At 31.4% G+C, this 14201-nt stretch overlaps 1 protein-coding gene and 1 long non-coding RNA gene across 2 annotated transcripts in view; one reads left to right on the forward strand and one right to left on the reverse strand.

Annotated features, from left to right (window-relative positions):
- LOC145666471 (vascular endothelial growth factor receptor 1-like) overlaps positions 1–14201 on the reverse strand; it is a 223894-nt gene that overhangs the window by 98733 nt on the left and 110960 nt on the right. The gene's annotated exons all lie outside the window — the stretch shown is intronic.
- Positions 1938–13197, forward strand: LOC145666470 (uncharacterized). The gene is made up of 5 exons (XR_014127755.1): positions 1938–2091; positions 9327–9389; positions 10122–10200; positions 10721–10798; positions 13035–13197. It is a non-coding gene; the product is annotated as an uncharacterized LOC145666470 (long non-coding RNA).

The following is a 14201-nucleotide window of genomic DNA, read 5'->3' on the forward strand; positions in this document are numbered from 1 at the left end:
TAAACGAAATTTAATTTTAATGGCCATATATGATTTGATGTTATGAACTACAGAAATACACTTGTATTATTGATTGATATCCCTTTGTTAAAAATTGAAGAGATCATACATTCTTATTTAGAGACAGCTAAGTTGAAATTTATAAACTTTCATATGATTTGTGTATTACGTCTAGAAATGCACACGGATAGGTGTAACTAATAATTATTTTAGATTATAAGACACTGGACGTATTTTAAATTGATTACGTATTAATGAATAATATTTAAGGTACAATACTAATATTGCGGAAGGCATATGGCATTTAGTATTGTTATGTTTTATGATATTACTAGTTAAATTTGGCTTTATGGACCAGGGCAAGCACACTATTATGGGAAGGGGCATAGATACTATACAGAGATTTGTCTGGACCAAGAAAATTTTATTTAGGACATAAAAATGTTTTACATTTGACCGACTGCCCCATCATGAATTCAACCCGGGACCCCTTGCATTTAAGGCAAGAACGTTAGCGAGTAATTTCCCTAGCGATTAAATTATACGTTCTACTATAAAATATTTGAGCAGATGTCCATTTTGAAAATTGAACATTACTTTTAAATAAATGAGCCCCGTGGATTGGACTTGAGCTGTGCTTATTTGAGTTTAAACAAAGAGGCTATATAAGACATAAACCTGTTAATGGGAACTTTGAGTCGTGGGCTAACAATTAAGTTTGAATTGGTTTTGAGTTTACCACCAATGCTATATGAGACGCGGACCTAGTGATTAACATACAATATGAGCTCCCGCAGGGAATCGAATTAGGGTTTTCACATTAAAGATGTATATGATTGTGAATTTAGCGCTTCTTTTAACACCAAGGCTATTTGAGACATAAACCTGTTAATGGGAACTTTGAGACGTAGGCTAACGATTAAGTTTGAATTGGTTTTGAGTTTACCACCAATGCTATATAAGACGTGGACCTACTGATTGACATACAATATGAGCTCCCGCACGGAATCAAATTAGGGTTTTCACATTAAAGATGTATATGATTGTGAATTTAGCGCTTCTTTTAACACCAAGGCTATTTGAGACATAAACCTGTTAATGGGAACTTTGAGACGTAGGCTAACGATTAAGTTTGAATTGGTTTTGAGTTTACCACCAATGCTATATAAGACGTGGACCTACTGATTGACATACAATATGAGCTCCCGCACGGAATCAAATTAGGGTTTTCACATTAAAGATGTATATGATTGTGAATTTAGCGCTTCTTTTAACACCAAGGCTATTTGAGACATAAACCTACAGCTTAATGTAGGCCCGAACCATAGGACCCGCATTGAGAATTGAACCTGAATCACTCACGCCAAAGAGGTGTACGCTAATTGCTTGCTAATGGAGAACTACTGAGAATATTTTAACACTGTGATTTACAGAGAACCACATATGTTTCCACAAGGTGTACATTTTACTGAAACAGATTAAATATATTTTAGTGATTGAATTATTATAATAATGAAAATTGAATTATAAACTTGCCCTATTAAAGAAGAAACTATTGTTTTATTTATTGAAACCAGTGTTTCAAGACAAAAAGCACTCGGTGACTTCACGGACAGCAGATGAAATCATTTAGATTATGAGTCACGAGTTAAAGGAAGTAAAACCAACGCTAGACCACGTTTATCTTTTTATGTAAATTATACTTTACTCCCTCAGACACGGAGGAAATTTCCCATTGCATACGGAAAACAACTGAATGACCTCATCGGTGTTGCCAATTTGTCATTTAATTGTTTGGTTTTGATGAGTGAAGACCGTAGCCTACTTAGGATGAGTAAGAAGATAGAGGTCACTAAAATAATTCATTTTGGCAACGTTTGCACATGTGACAATGAGGAAACATGAGTGCATCATCTTCTCCCCCCCTCTTTGAGGGAGGGCATAAACTTTTAGTACAACGATATTCTGCCCTCTTTTGAATGAAGATTTTGGAGAGGAAACATCAGAAGATTTTTAACTGCTGATTTTGCTATTGTGTAGTGTGAATAGTGCATCTTGTTAATATTTGTACGCTGATTTATAATTGTATTGGTAAGTTTAATTTGATTTTATTTTACATTTGAAAATATATTTAAACAATTTTAGATGCATTATTGAAATTATGCGTTTTGTTTGGAGTAAATTTGAGTACTAATAATATACACGCGTATATTATTTTTTTGTTTGAATCTAGATCTGCATTCATAAATATTATTGAATGTATTGTGTTTAATAGACAGAATCGGATGTTATTATTTTAGACAGAGTTGAGTTGAATTTTAGTTTAATGTACTGCTTAACATTGAGGCTCGTGATATTTTTGCTTAACATTAAATGTGGAAACATAGAAGTTTGCGTTGGGAATGGAACTAGAGGCCTATAATGTAATTGATTGTAAATTTAGAACTTTTTTTCACCAAGGCTATTTGAGACATGAACTTATAGATTAATGTAGGCCACATAAACTGGAGGAATTGATCGGGTTTTTTACACCACCGTCTACCCACGGAAGAGCTTTAACTAATAAGAAAATTTTAATGGCAGCTTAATGGATATGCATTTAGATTTTAGGCTTTTTTTAAATTGGAAGAAAGTGGCCTGAACTTTGACATTTGTTTGTTAAAAAAACGTGGAAAACTGTGGCTAGGGTTATACACTTTTCATCCGGAAATTGAACACGTAGCTTATAGGTGACGTGTACGTATTTTAGGCAGAGGGGGAAATATATTTACGTTTTGGGCAGTTTTATGAAATACTATTACATATTTTAATGTTTTCTTGAGTAACAAAGCTTATTATTGAGTTGCTTACAATACGAATTGAACTACTAGTCTTAATTAAAACGAATTTGGTTGATGAGAATGAACAATGTTTTACTGTAGATTAATTTAATACGGATAGCTTGGGAAGGCAGAATTAGAGAAAATTAGATTTTGTGATGCTAGCTTATTTAAAATGTGAATCTATTAAATTATTGTAGTACATTAGGATTTATACAGAAATTATAGGCCACATGATTTCATATACCTAGTTGAAATAGCGTATGTTTATTAGTATTAATTTTGTGGCTATGAAACAAAGCAGTAATATATTTTTGGGGCATTATTTTGACTTACATAGTTAGAGCAGTTAGACAAAGCATGGGTCGTGAACAACGCGTTTACTGCCACCTATGAACTAAAGTAAGAACTAAGTGTAGAAAACAGTTACAAGACCTCCGTAAAGTTTTTTTAATTTGGAGAAACCATAAAGGATTTTACATTGTGGTAGGATTACGTTTAAATTAATACGTTTTATTGTAATATTGCGAACAGAGCGATGGCTAATTAAATTAATTACTTTAGCAAGAAATAGGTTTCTAGGGATTTTTTTTGGTAGCTATAACTTGTTCCGGCGTTTATCGCCTATGACAGATTTTAAGAACAATTTAAATTTGAGTTTTAAGTGATGGTAGGCGTAGATTTGTTTTAGGACATTTCAATTTTTATGGAGTTTTGCTAGTTTCAGAAAATTACTGTATATTGAATCCGACATGTAGACAGTTTCTTTAAGGGAACAGGATTAATTTTAAAGTTTAATAAAAATATGCCGTGAACACGGATTGTTGAATATTGCTTTTGCTTGCGAAAAACTGTGCAATAGAGATAAGATTTTAGCCTATTTTAAGTTTAATAACTTGCATTAGTAGAGAACTTCTTACTAGCTAATTAATTTATACCTTTTTGTGTTTTAGTTCATTTCAAAGCATACTAATTATTTACAGAATCAATTTTATAGGAAGTTTGATGAAATGAAAATGTGGGTGGGAGAATTTATGGAGAAGCATAGCTTCTTAAAGAAACTAGTAATTATTTTATAACCTGGGGAACCCGTAGAATATTTGGCATTAAGTTATAAAGAATGTGGTAAAAACACGCATAATATAATGAATAATAAGATGAACTAAGACTTAAATTATTGCTTTGAAAACAAAACCTACAGGGTTTTGTATAGGATTAATGTTTATTTGTTACAGCACTTTTGTCAGTAAGAACAATTTGAATTGATTTAGGAGTCAGTTAGATTTGAAATCGTCCTAATGGTTAGGATAGCTTGTGTATTGGATATATTGGAATGCAATTGTAGGGCAGCACCAACGGTAAACGCTTTGCCCTGCCCTAAAGTATAAATTTGAACTTTCCTTGGTAAAACCGCACGTTATTTTAGTATTTAATACGTTTCTTGTAATAGTCCTAATCAATTTTACGGAATTTAGGTTTTGAATGTTCGTTGAGATATTTGTTTTGAAGATGAGATTTCATTGCCAAGATTTTAACTTCCTTGTAATGAATTAGTTGAACAAATTTTGATTTATTACAGGTACTTGTACAAATTATAGTTTTACTTATAATTATTTGACCATAATGCAAACCATTTTGAATGAACAAAATATATTTTGCCATTGCATGTTAGTAGACATTTTGTACAAATAAATAAAACTAGGAGCAAACACAGTTAATATTTCTTCTATACATTGTAAAAATTAGTCAGAACGGTAAAATTATTTTTTGTTTGTCATAAAAATTAAATGTACTACCACGTTGAAAGCAAAAAAAATATAATTTGCCTAGTATACTGAAATGCTGAACTTGGATACAAACACGTGCTAGCTGGAAAAGCGTTAGGTTGAGATCGCGGTGTTCTGTGGCCTAGTAAGTAAAGCGCCGGACTCATGCACTAAAGGTCGCGCGTTCGATCCTCGGTCAGGCTGTGGTAAGAATTTTATTTGTTTTTTACTTTTGTTTGATTATATTATATTTTCCTTTTCTATGAAAAGTTGTTCTTATTTGTATTCTCTTAATAAATTACTCGGAGCAACTTATTTTATGGATCGATTTCTATGAAATCTCATAAAGAGAAACTTGTTTCGAAAATATTTTAAAAATTGTGAACTTGAAAAATAAATTGTTTGTTGTCCAATTTTAATTGCTACGCTTTTTATAGAAGCTTGGAATAAGCATAGCTTGTGAACCTATAAATAATTTAAAGAAAGTGGAGTTTGAAAAAGTTTTTTTTTTTCACGGAAGACACGATAAATTTAATGACAGAAATAAATCACAAGTAATTTTGGAAGAAAGTTTGCAGCATTTATAAACTTAATTGAGAATGGAATATTATACTAAATGATCACTGTGGTTATGAGAGCAGGATTGTAGGTTATAAACATTCACATTGCACGTTTTGGACCCTATAGTTATATTTGTCAAAATTTTGAGAGTAGATAAGAAAAAAAGTAATTTACTATCGTATTTAAAATAAATGTAGAACTTGCATACGTTGATACAATTAGGCGGAACACATTTGACTCACCACGCTTCCCTCCAAAGTGACATTTGCATATTTTGGTGTAGTAAGTAAGACGTTTGCCTCATGCACTTGTGATCCCGGTTCAATCATGGACTAACCAATTTTACGTGCTACGTTTATTTTCATATTCTTCTTTTCTATGAAAAGTTCTAAATTATTTATTGAATCCTTTCTTTTAATCCCTTACATATATATAAGGTGTTCGAACAGTATATGTGAACACATTTTTATTGTTTCGTATTTCTTAATACCTCAACTCGAACAAGGTGTGGGAAGTTAAAAAGCTCCTTGTTAAAATATGACCCGTTTGCATGACCCAATACGAACAGTATGTGAGCATATATAATTGATTAGAAGCTACCTGTTAAAAAGATGGGAGAATATTTTAATTTATTAAAAGCTTCGTGTTAAAATAGAGTGTAAACCTACAAATAATTCCGCGGTGCAAGATAAGAAAGAAAGAGTGGTGGGGCGGTTTACTGGTTTGTTGTAAAATTAGTTAAGCGAGTACAGTTACATGGATACTACACAGTACGTGGGAGGGTGCCCTATAAGAATATTTGTGAAGAATATCAGGACGGATTTATCCTAGGAGGTTAGGCAATAAGGTGCGACACTGTTGTATTGTTGGAATGCATACCATCAAGGAACTAAGGGGCAATTCTTACTTTTATACTTTCCTAATAAAATAGTTGGAATAACTTATGTTTATTTTAGTTTCATCACTTTATTAAAAGTTCCGTGTTAACTTTAGTTGAATCGTATGCTCCTAAGAACAGCTACCCTGTGAACCTACAAATAATTTCGAAAATACTAAGCTCGATGTTAAAAAAATGTGTGTGTGTGTGTGTGTGTGTGAGTGTGTGTGTAACTGACTGAGTGAGTGAGTGAATGAATGAGTAAGTGTGTGACTGTGTGTGTGTGTGTGTGTGTGTAACTGAGTGAGTGAATGAAAAATGAAGTCCCACGTTTATACCGGTTAGGCTAAAGGAGACGGTGATTATTTTATTCGTTCGTTTGTTTTTACAAACTCTGAACAATCTAAGATGTTTGAACTAAATATGGGAGCTCTTAAAAGTATATAGAAAGTGGGAGAAAACCCACGCACACTGTGCTTGTCCACCACAATTTATAAAAAAAATAAATCCAAAGTGAATGTTTGTCATGAAAATGTTGAAATAATTGGTGCGAGCTGGTATCGAGCCAAGGACTCCATGCACCAGAGGTGAACGCTCTACCACTGAGCCACTGCGCCCATGAGTAACTGAGTGAGTATGTGTGAGTGAGTAAGTGAGTGAGTGACTGAGTGAGTAAATAAATGTGTGTAAGTAACTAAGTGAGTGAGTGAATTATAAAAATACTAAATGAAATTAACAGAAACAAAATACATGTTTTAGACTTAAAGTACAGAATAAAATAAGTTTGATTTAATCCTCATACCACGATGCACAAGTTTTAACATTTTGATGCTTTTTTTCCTAACCTTGTATAGCTTAGCTTCAGTTAACCCGTACCCTTTTATACACATTAAGCTTCAATATTTCTTTTATCATGGTTTCCTTATTATTTGTTTCAGACAGTTTTTTATTAGTATTCCTTGAACTGTTATTGGTTTTGGTTTTATCTTACATTTTTAATACCAGATAGAATATGAAACAACTAGCATTTCGTTTTACCTAGTACCATTCACACAACTATTTCTTTTCGCTGTCTTTCCCCTACTCTGTCGCCCTTTTCTCCCCCTTGTTTTTCCTGTCTTTCCGCCTACTTTGTTTTTCTCTCCACCTACTGCCATCTACCTAAATATGCTTTTTTCTCTCTCTCTTTCCACCTACTACCATCTACATAACTATACCATCTGTCTCTCTCTCTTCCTGTTTTCCGCCTACTTTGTTTTTTTCTTTCTTTTCGCCTACTCCCATCTACATAATTATACCTTCTCTTTCTCCCTGTTTTTCCTCTGTCTCTCTGCCTACTTTGTTTTTCTCTCTTTCTTTCCACCTACTACCATCTACATAACTATACCTTCTGTCTCTCTCTCTTCCTGTTTTCCGCCTACTTTGTTTTTTTCTTTCTTTTCACCTACTCCCATCTACATAACTATACCTTCTCTCTCTCTCCCTGTTTTTCCTCTGTCTCTCCGCCTACTTTGTTTCTCTCTTTTCACCTATTCCCATTTGCATAACTAACCTTCTTTCTCTCTTTCTCTCCCTCTCCCTTCCTGTTTTTCCTCTGTCTTTCCGCCTACTTTGTTTTTTTCTTTCTTTTACTTACTCCCATCTACATAACTATACCTTTTCTCTCTCCCTGTTTTTCCTCTGTCTCTCCGCCTATTTTGTTTTTTCTTTCTTTTACTTACTCCCATCTACATAACTATACCTTTTCTCTCTCCCTGTTTTTCCTCTGTCTCTCTGCCTACTTTGTTTCTTTCTCTTTCCACCTACTGCCATTTACATAACTGTATTCTCTTTGACAATTAGACTATTTGTCTTTTGTTTTCCTTTATTTATTTATTTGGTTTATTACCTTCTAAACCTAACCTAACCAAAGTTTACTTTGTATTTATCTTTTGGTTTTTTCTTTTTTCTGGATGGTAGTATTTCTTTTCTTTGCTTTTCCTCTATTTGATTAACTTCTAAACCTAACCTAACCATGATTTGTGTTTCCTTTCTTTATCTTTTGGTTTTTGCTCTTGTACCTTTTTCGTCGCTTGTAGTATTTTTTCTCTACTTTTTCGTCGCTTGTAGTATTTCCTCGGTACCTATTTTCGTCTGTATTTTTTTCTTTATTGCTCTCTAGCTATGTCATACACAAATACCTTTCCTATTTTTATAGCTCCCTGTTTATTTGTTTTGTGTGCTATGTATGTTCTCTAATTACCTTTTGCTTTTTATTTTGTAACTTTAATTGGATTATATTTCGCCTTATCGCTTTATTAGAAGCTCAGAGGAATTAATTCCGAAATATTAATTATTTATTCGTTCCTTTGCCGTGCAAACTCTTTGTTAACGTTAATTTGATTGCTTGCTAAGCAAGCTCAGATCACTTACAGTGTGAACTTACCAATTAATTATACTCTCGTAATAAATTAGGCGGAGCAACTTATTTTTACGAATCGCATGCTCCTAAGAACAGCTAAGCTAACTTAACCATACTCTGTATTTCTGTCTCCTGGTAGTTGGAGTCTCTTTTGTTTTGCTTTTCTTTGGCTTTTTGGATATAGTCCTATGCCTTTGTACTAAGACTTCGTGTTTCTGTTTGGTTGTACATATATTATTCAACATGCTTCTAAGAAACAACACATATTATATTAGACCTCTCCCATACTAGTCTTGGATATTTACCTATGGCTTCTACTAGACTTATCGCTACTTGTCCATACTTTAGCTTGCTACTTGAAAAATTTCTGTTAATAGATTTAATATACGTAACACGAGAATTATCTTAAGATGGGTCTTTTGAATTTTAGTAGATACTATATTCATATAAGGTAATATATACTATATAGTGTAACCATATAAGAATGTATACTAGATATATACATAGTGTATACATATAAGACTTTATAGTACATATTATATACATATAAGAATCTATAATAGATATTATATTCATATAAGTTAATCTATGCTATATAGTGTAACCATATAAGAATTTATGGTAGATATATATATAGTGTATACATATAAGATTTTATAGTAAATATATATATACATATAAGAATTTATAGTAGATACTATATTCATATAAGGTAATTTATATTATATAGTGTATGCATATAAGATATTCTAAAGTAAATATATATACATATAAGAATTTATAGTAGATGCTATATTCATATAAGGTATTCTATACTATATAGTGTATGCATATAAGATATTCTAAAGTAAATATATATAAATAATGTATACGAATCTAATACAAATTATGTTATGTCTTAGGTTATCCATTGGTGTGGTCTATTCAAGAACGTACTACCAGAAGTATCAGAGGTAGTACAAAAGGTATTTTTTTACCAATTTGTCATAAATTACTTAAATAGAGCAACCTTGTTGCAATGTAATAAATAATTCATATTATTTACAATATTACTTTTAGAACTGCAATTATTTTATTCGTCGAACAATATGTGAGAGAATAAAAGATATTCTCCTAATAAATTACTCTGAGCAAATTGTATTAGTGCTCATATTAAAAATTTTGCTTTATTAGCTCTGCTTATTTATTAGATCATTTTATAGCAACTTATTTTGATAAATCGTTGTTAACTTTAATTCAAGCAATTGCTAAGCAAGCTTAGAACACTTACAGTGTGATTATTTTATTCGTTCGTGTTATTTTATTTTATTGGTTCATTTGCTTTTTTTGTTCAATCACTTCATTAGAAGTTCCGTGTTAATTATTTGTTTCGAAAATACTAAGCTCGTTTTTAAAATTAGAAAGTTGTAAGAGCAGCTACGCTGTAAATAAATTGTATCTTATTTTAAACTCTTCTAATTTTTAATAGTTCCCTTGCTAAGCAAGCTCAAACCACCTACGCTTGGAACTTGTAAATAATTTCTTATTTTACGGATCGCTTGGTACACAAGCTCAGAGCAGCTACGCTGCGAAACTGTAAATAAATCGTATGCTAAAGTATACTCTGTAGAACACCTACGGTGTTATTCGTTCGTTTGTTTTACAAACTCTTAAGAAACTTTGTTTCAAGTAGTAAAAGATTGTCTTTTTTGTTTTAGGATACTCCAGCAGATCAATTGGACTTCTCTCTTTTGGACCTTTGAAGAAATTGGAATTAAAAAAACCTGCAAATATCCTGTAAGTATGCAACCAATACTAATTCCATTACATATGTTTCTTGAAATAATCTTTAATTTGTTCCGCAACTTTGATCATTTTATTAGAAGCTCAGAACACTTACAGTGTGAACCTACAAATAATTTGTTGGATTGTATCTTTTTTATTCTCTAGTTTGTTACACAAACTCATTTGGTGTGCAAGCTCTTTATTTATTTATTTCGTAATAAATTACTCGAACACTTCGTGTGAGCATACTAAGGATGTTTGAACAATATGTGAGTGTACTAATTATTTGTATTCTTTTTAGTCGGAGCAACTTATTATTTTAGTTTGATGTTAATTATTTATTGGTTCGTTTTCATTAAAGAAAACTCAGAGAACATTATGTGAGTTCCAAATTAATAAAAAAAAAGCTCATTGTTAAACTGAAAGTTGATAAAAAAATTATTACTAAATAGCTTACTGTGCATTAATTTTGTAACAAAATGATAAATATAGAACTGAAATTGTATACTAATAAATGTTTTTATGGTTTCAGTGTTGACAGCGGCACACAAGTGCACCGAAAATTAATACATCGTGTCCTGTTAGATCTGTTGACATCTAACCAGCGGTGGTAAGTGTTGCAAACTTTAAAATTTTTAGTTCAAAGAGTATATGAACATTAAATAATTAAAATTTTAACTTAATGAAACTACAATATTAAATTTTACATAATGAAAGACATACTGACAAACAATTTTAACTAAACTAACTTTACATGTGCGCAATTCAAATTATATCCAAACTTATATTTTCGTTTGAAACATTTAATTTTTTAAAATTACATTTTGCATTAACATTTTTATTTTGCAACTAAAGAGTTTCATGTAAACATATAATGAATTACATTTTACAATAAAATTTTCATGTAAAAAATTACATTTTTTAATTTACACTTTGCATTTTTTAATTTACATTTTACTTTTACATTTTTTAATTTACATTTTTACATTTTACTTTTACATTTTTTAGTTTACATCTTTACATTTTACTTTTACATTTTTTAATTTACATTTTACTTTTACAATTTTAAATTTACACTTTTGCATTTTTTTATTTTACAATCAAAGAGTTTCATGTGAAAATTGCATTTTTAATTTACATTTTACTTTTACATTTTTAAATTTACACTGCATTTTCAATTTTACATTTCACTTTGTATTTATTTTACAATCAAAGAGTTTCATGTAAACATATAAAGAATTGCATTGTAAGAATTTAATGTCACTTAAAAAAATAGACATTAACGTTTACAGTTAAAGTATAAAATAAAATTAAGTGAACTTTCATTAGTAGTGCATTATAAAAATAGTTACAATAATACAAAATTTACAAATTGAATAGTCACAATAATATTTATTGATTATATTAGTTTTCTTTGTTGATGCATTTCATTGAATACTGTAGAACATTTATCAAATTAATTATTTTAACTTTTTTTGTTTGTTAATTTAATATGCTTTTCTAACTATGCGTCTTTTAAATTTAGTATTTGATTTTTAAATAATTGTGCTTTTTTCCTAACCTGATTTAATTATTTTCATTCTTGCTATTTCTATTTAATAAATTTTCTCTTCTGATTGATGTTTACCTATGATTTGTAACTAATAGAGCTTTCATTCTAACCATACGTAATTTTTAACTATAATTTATAACAATTACATATTTGAATGTTATTTTGAATAAAACTGCATTATCTTTAAAATTTGATACTATTACTTTTTTAATATTTTGGTGAATTAAATATAGTTTTGCTGTTGTGACTCAGAAACTGATCTAAACCGTTTTTTTCTAACATTTTTTATTTTTATTAATTTTTTGTTGTTTACTATGCATTTAAATTGCGTTTACTACTATTATGTTGTTCGTATTGCTAATATTATTTTGAAATGATTTTTTTTATTCTTTAAAATGTTTGCATCATAGGTGTTCTCTTTCAAATATGAAAATATTAATGTCCGTGAAAATTAAATAGTCGTCTAAGATTAAAAAACTTGGAAAATGTCACATGACTTATACATGTTGTAAAAAGAGTAGTATAGAACATATTTTCATGGGTTTAAGATTTTCTTTGTTTAATGCATCTGGGTACGAGATTACATTTCCGAAAGTATAAATAGAGCGCAGCAAGCCGCGGCGGATCAGTATAGAAGAAGTACTGCTAGAGTAAAGACGTTTCTACTTGTACTTTTCGGGACATTGTTATCGGAAACTATAATTAAATTTGCTGGTCCTAAACTATTGTAGAATAAACATTTATCCATATTTCGGTAAACACATAGTGGATTATATCATAAAGTTATAGTTACCTTCGGAGAACTTCGCACAGAATTCTGGGAATTTTCATATCTGCGTCTATATAAGAGCTGAAAAAAGCGCGCGGCGATCAGTATAGCAGAAGAATTTGTACAGTACAAACGTCTCTCCGTGTTGTTATCGGAAAGTGTTGTTAGCTGATAAATTTAAACAGTATCTTTGAGAAAATACATAGTAAATTATAAACGTGTGGAATTTACATTATTTGCGTGTATATAAGGTCAAAATCATTAATTGATCATTCTACAGAAAGCAGTTCTACTCGTGGAGGTAACATCACTACGTTGATTCTAAGATTTTTTGGAAGTGGTCGTGATCAAAGGAATAGTGTTTATACGTGAAAACATAGTTCAGTTTGTTTTTGTACTTCGAGGTGTAAACATAGTCTTTTAGGAAGTTGCCGCACACGTAAAAGTAAATTAAAATATTTGTGCTATATAAATTAGTGTATAATAATAAGGTGAAATATCTAATTAATTGTTTGTTTAAATTAGATTCAACAATGGCATACGAGGGAATCAACACTATTAAAGTCATGTTGCAGATGTTGGAATCACGTGGATATGATGATGGCGGAGAAGTTTTCTTTACGTGGGAGGTAGTGACGCAATGTCATGCATTAGGGGTGCGTGTGTATAACGAGCAATACGCGCGTTTATTACGTGCATTATTGGCGCATTTTGGGCATGACCCGGTTGTTATTTTAGCAAAATGTAAGTCCGCGAAGGATATTATTGATTTATATCGTACGGGCTTCTTTTGTCAAGATAACATCCGGGTATTGGCGCGTGAAAAATTTAGAGAGTTGGTATCTGCAGGGAAGACTTCTGGCTTAACTGCAGATGACTCTGTCGAGTTCATGGGTGTACCTGTAAATTTGCCAGGTCCTAGTTCTGCACCAGAAAATCAAATGTATGGTGCTGGAACAAATGATAATTTTTCCATCATTGGTAGTAAAACTAAACATTATCCATACTTTGGCTTGCGGGGAAAGGAAATTACTATAAAACGCATGCGTAACATAGGAATCGAAGACCCGGTTGTTTATTTGGAGAAACTCTTTGAGTATGTACAGCAGCATGCGTTAAACGACGTTGACGATAACATGTATGTTGGTATGGTTATCGAGAGCTCTGCCTCGACGATAAACAAGCCAGTATACATGACGTGGCGTCCTAAGAAGGAATTGAACCCGGAGGCCTTTTTTAGATCAGTAGAGAACGTACTTAATAGTAACGAGCACTTTCTTTTCGGGGATTCAGTAATCTTTAGGATACACACTGTAAATCCTCGCAAGGGAAGAGGTAAAACACGTGGCACTAGTAAGTACGTTGATCTTACTACACATCATGAACAAAGTACCATCCCGTTAAACAAAGACATATACTGCCTTCCCAAGAGTATTATCCTTGGGATGGCAAAGGCCGAACATAATCGTCAGCAGGTATATGAATTAAAAAATCACCCTGAACGTCTACTCAAGCAAGCCAAGGATTTGTGTGATAATGCTGATGTTACCATTAAACATCAAAATGGCTGTACTATTGATGATGTAAAAAAATTTCAACAATACCTGGCACCCAACTACCAAATCGTAATATATGAAAGGAACGCCATGAACCGGGAGTACAATGTAATTTATCCGGGAGTAAAAGCAGAAA

Source organism: Thermobia domestica, chromosome 12 (assembly GCF_964235325.1).
Source record: "Thermobia domestica chromosome 12, izTheDome1.hap1.1, whole genome shotgun sequence".
NCBI classification, from domain to species: domain Eukaryota; kingdom Metazoa; phylum Arthropoda; class Insecta; order Zygentoma; family Lepismatidae; genus Thermobia; species Thermobia domestica.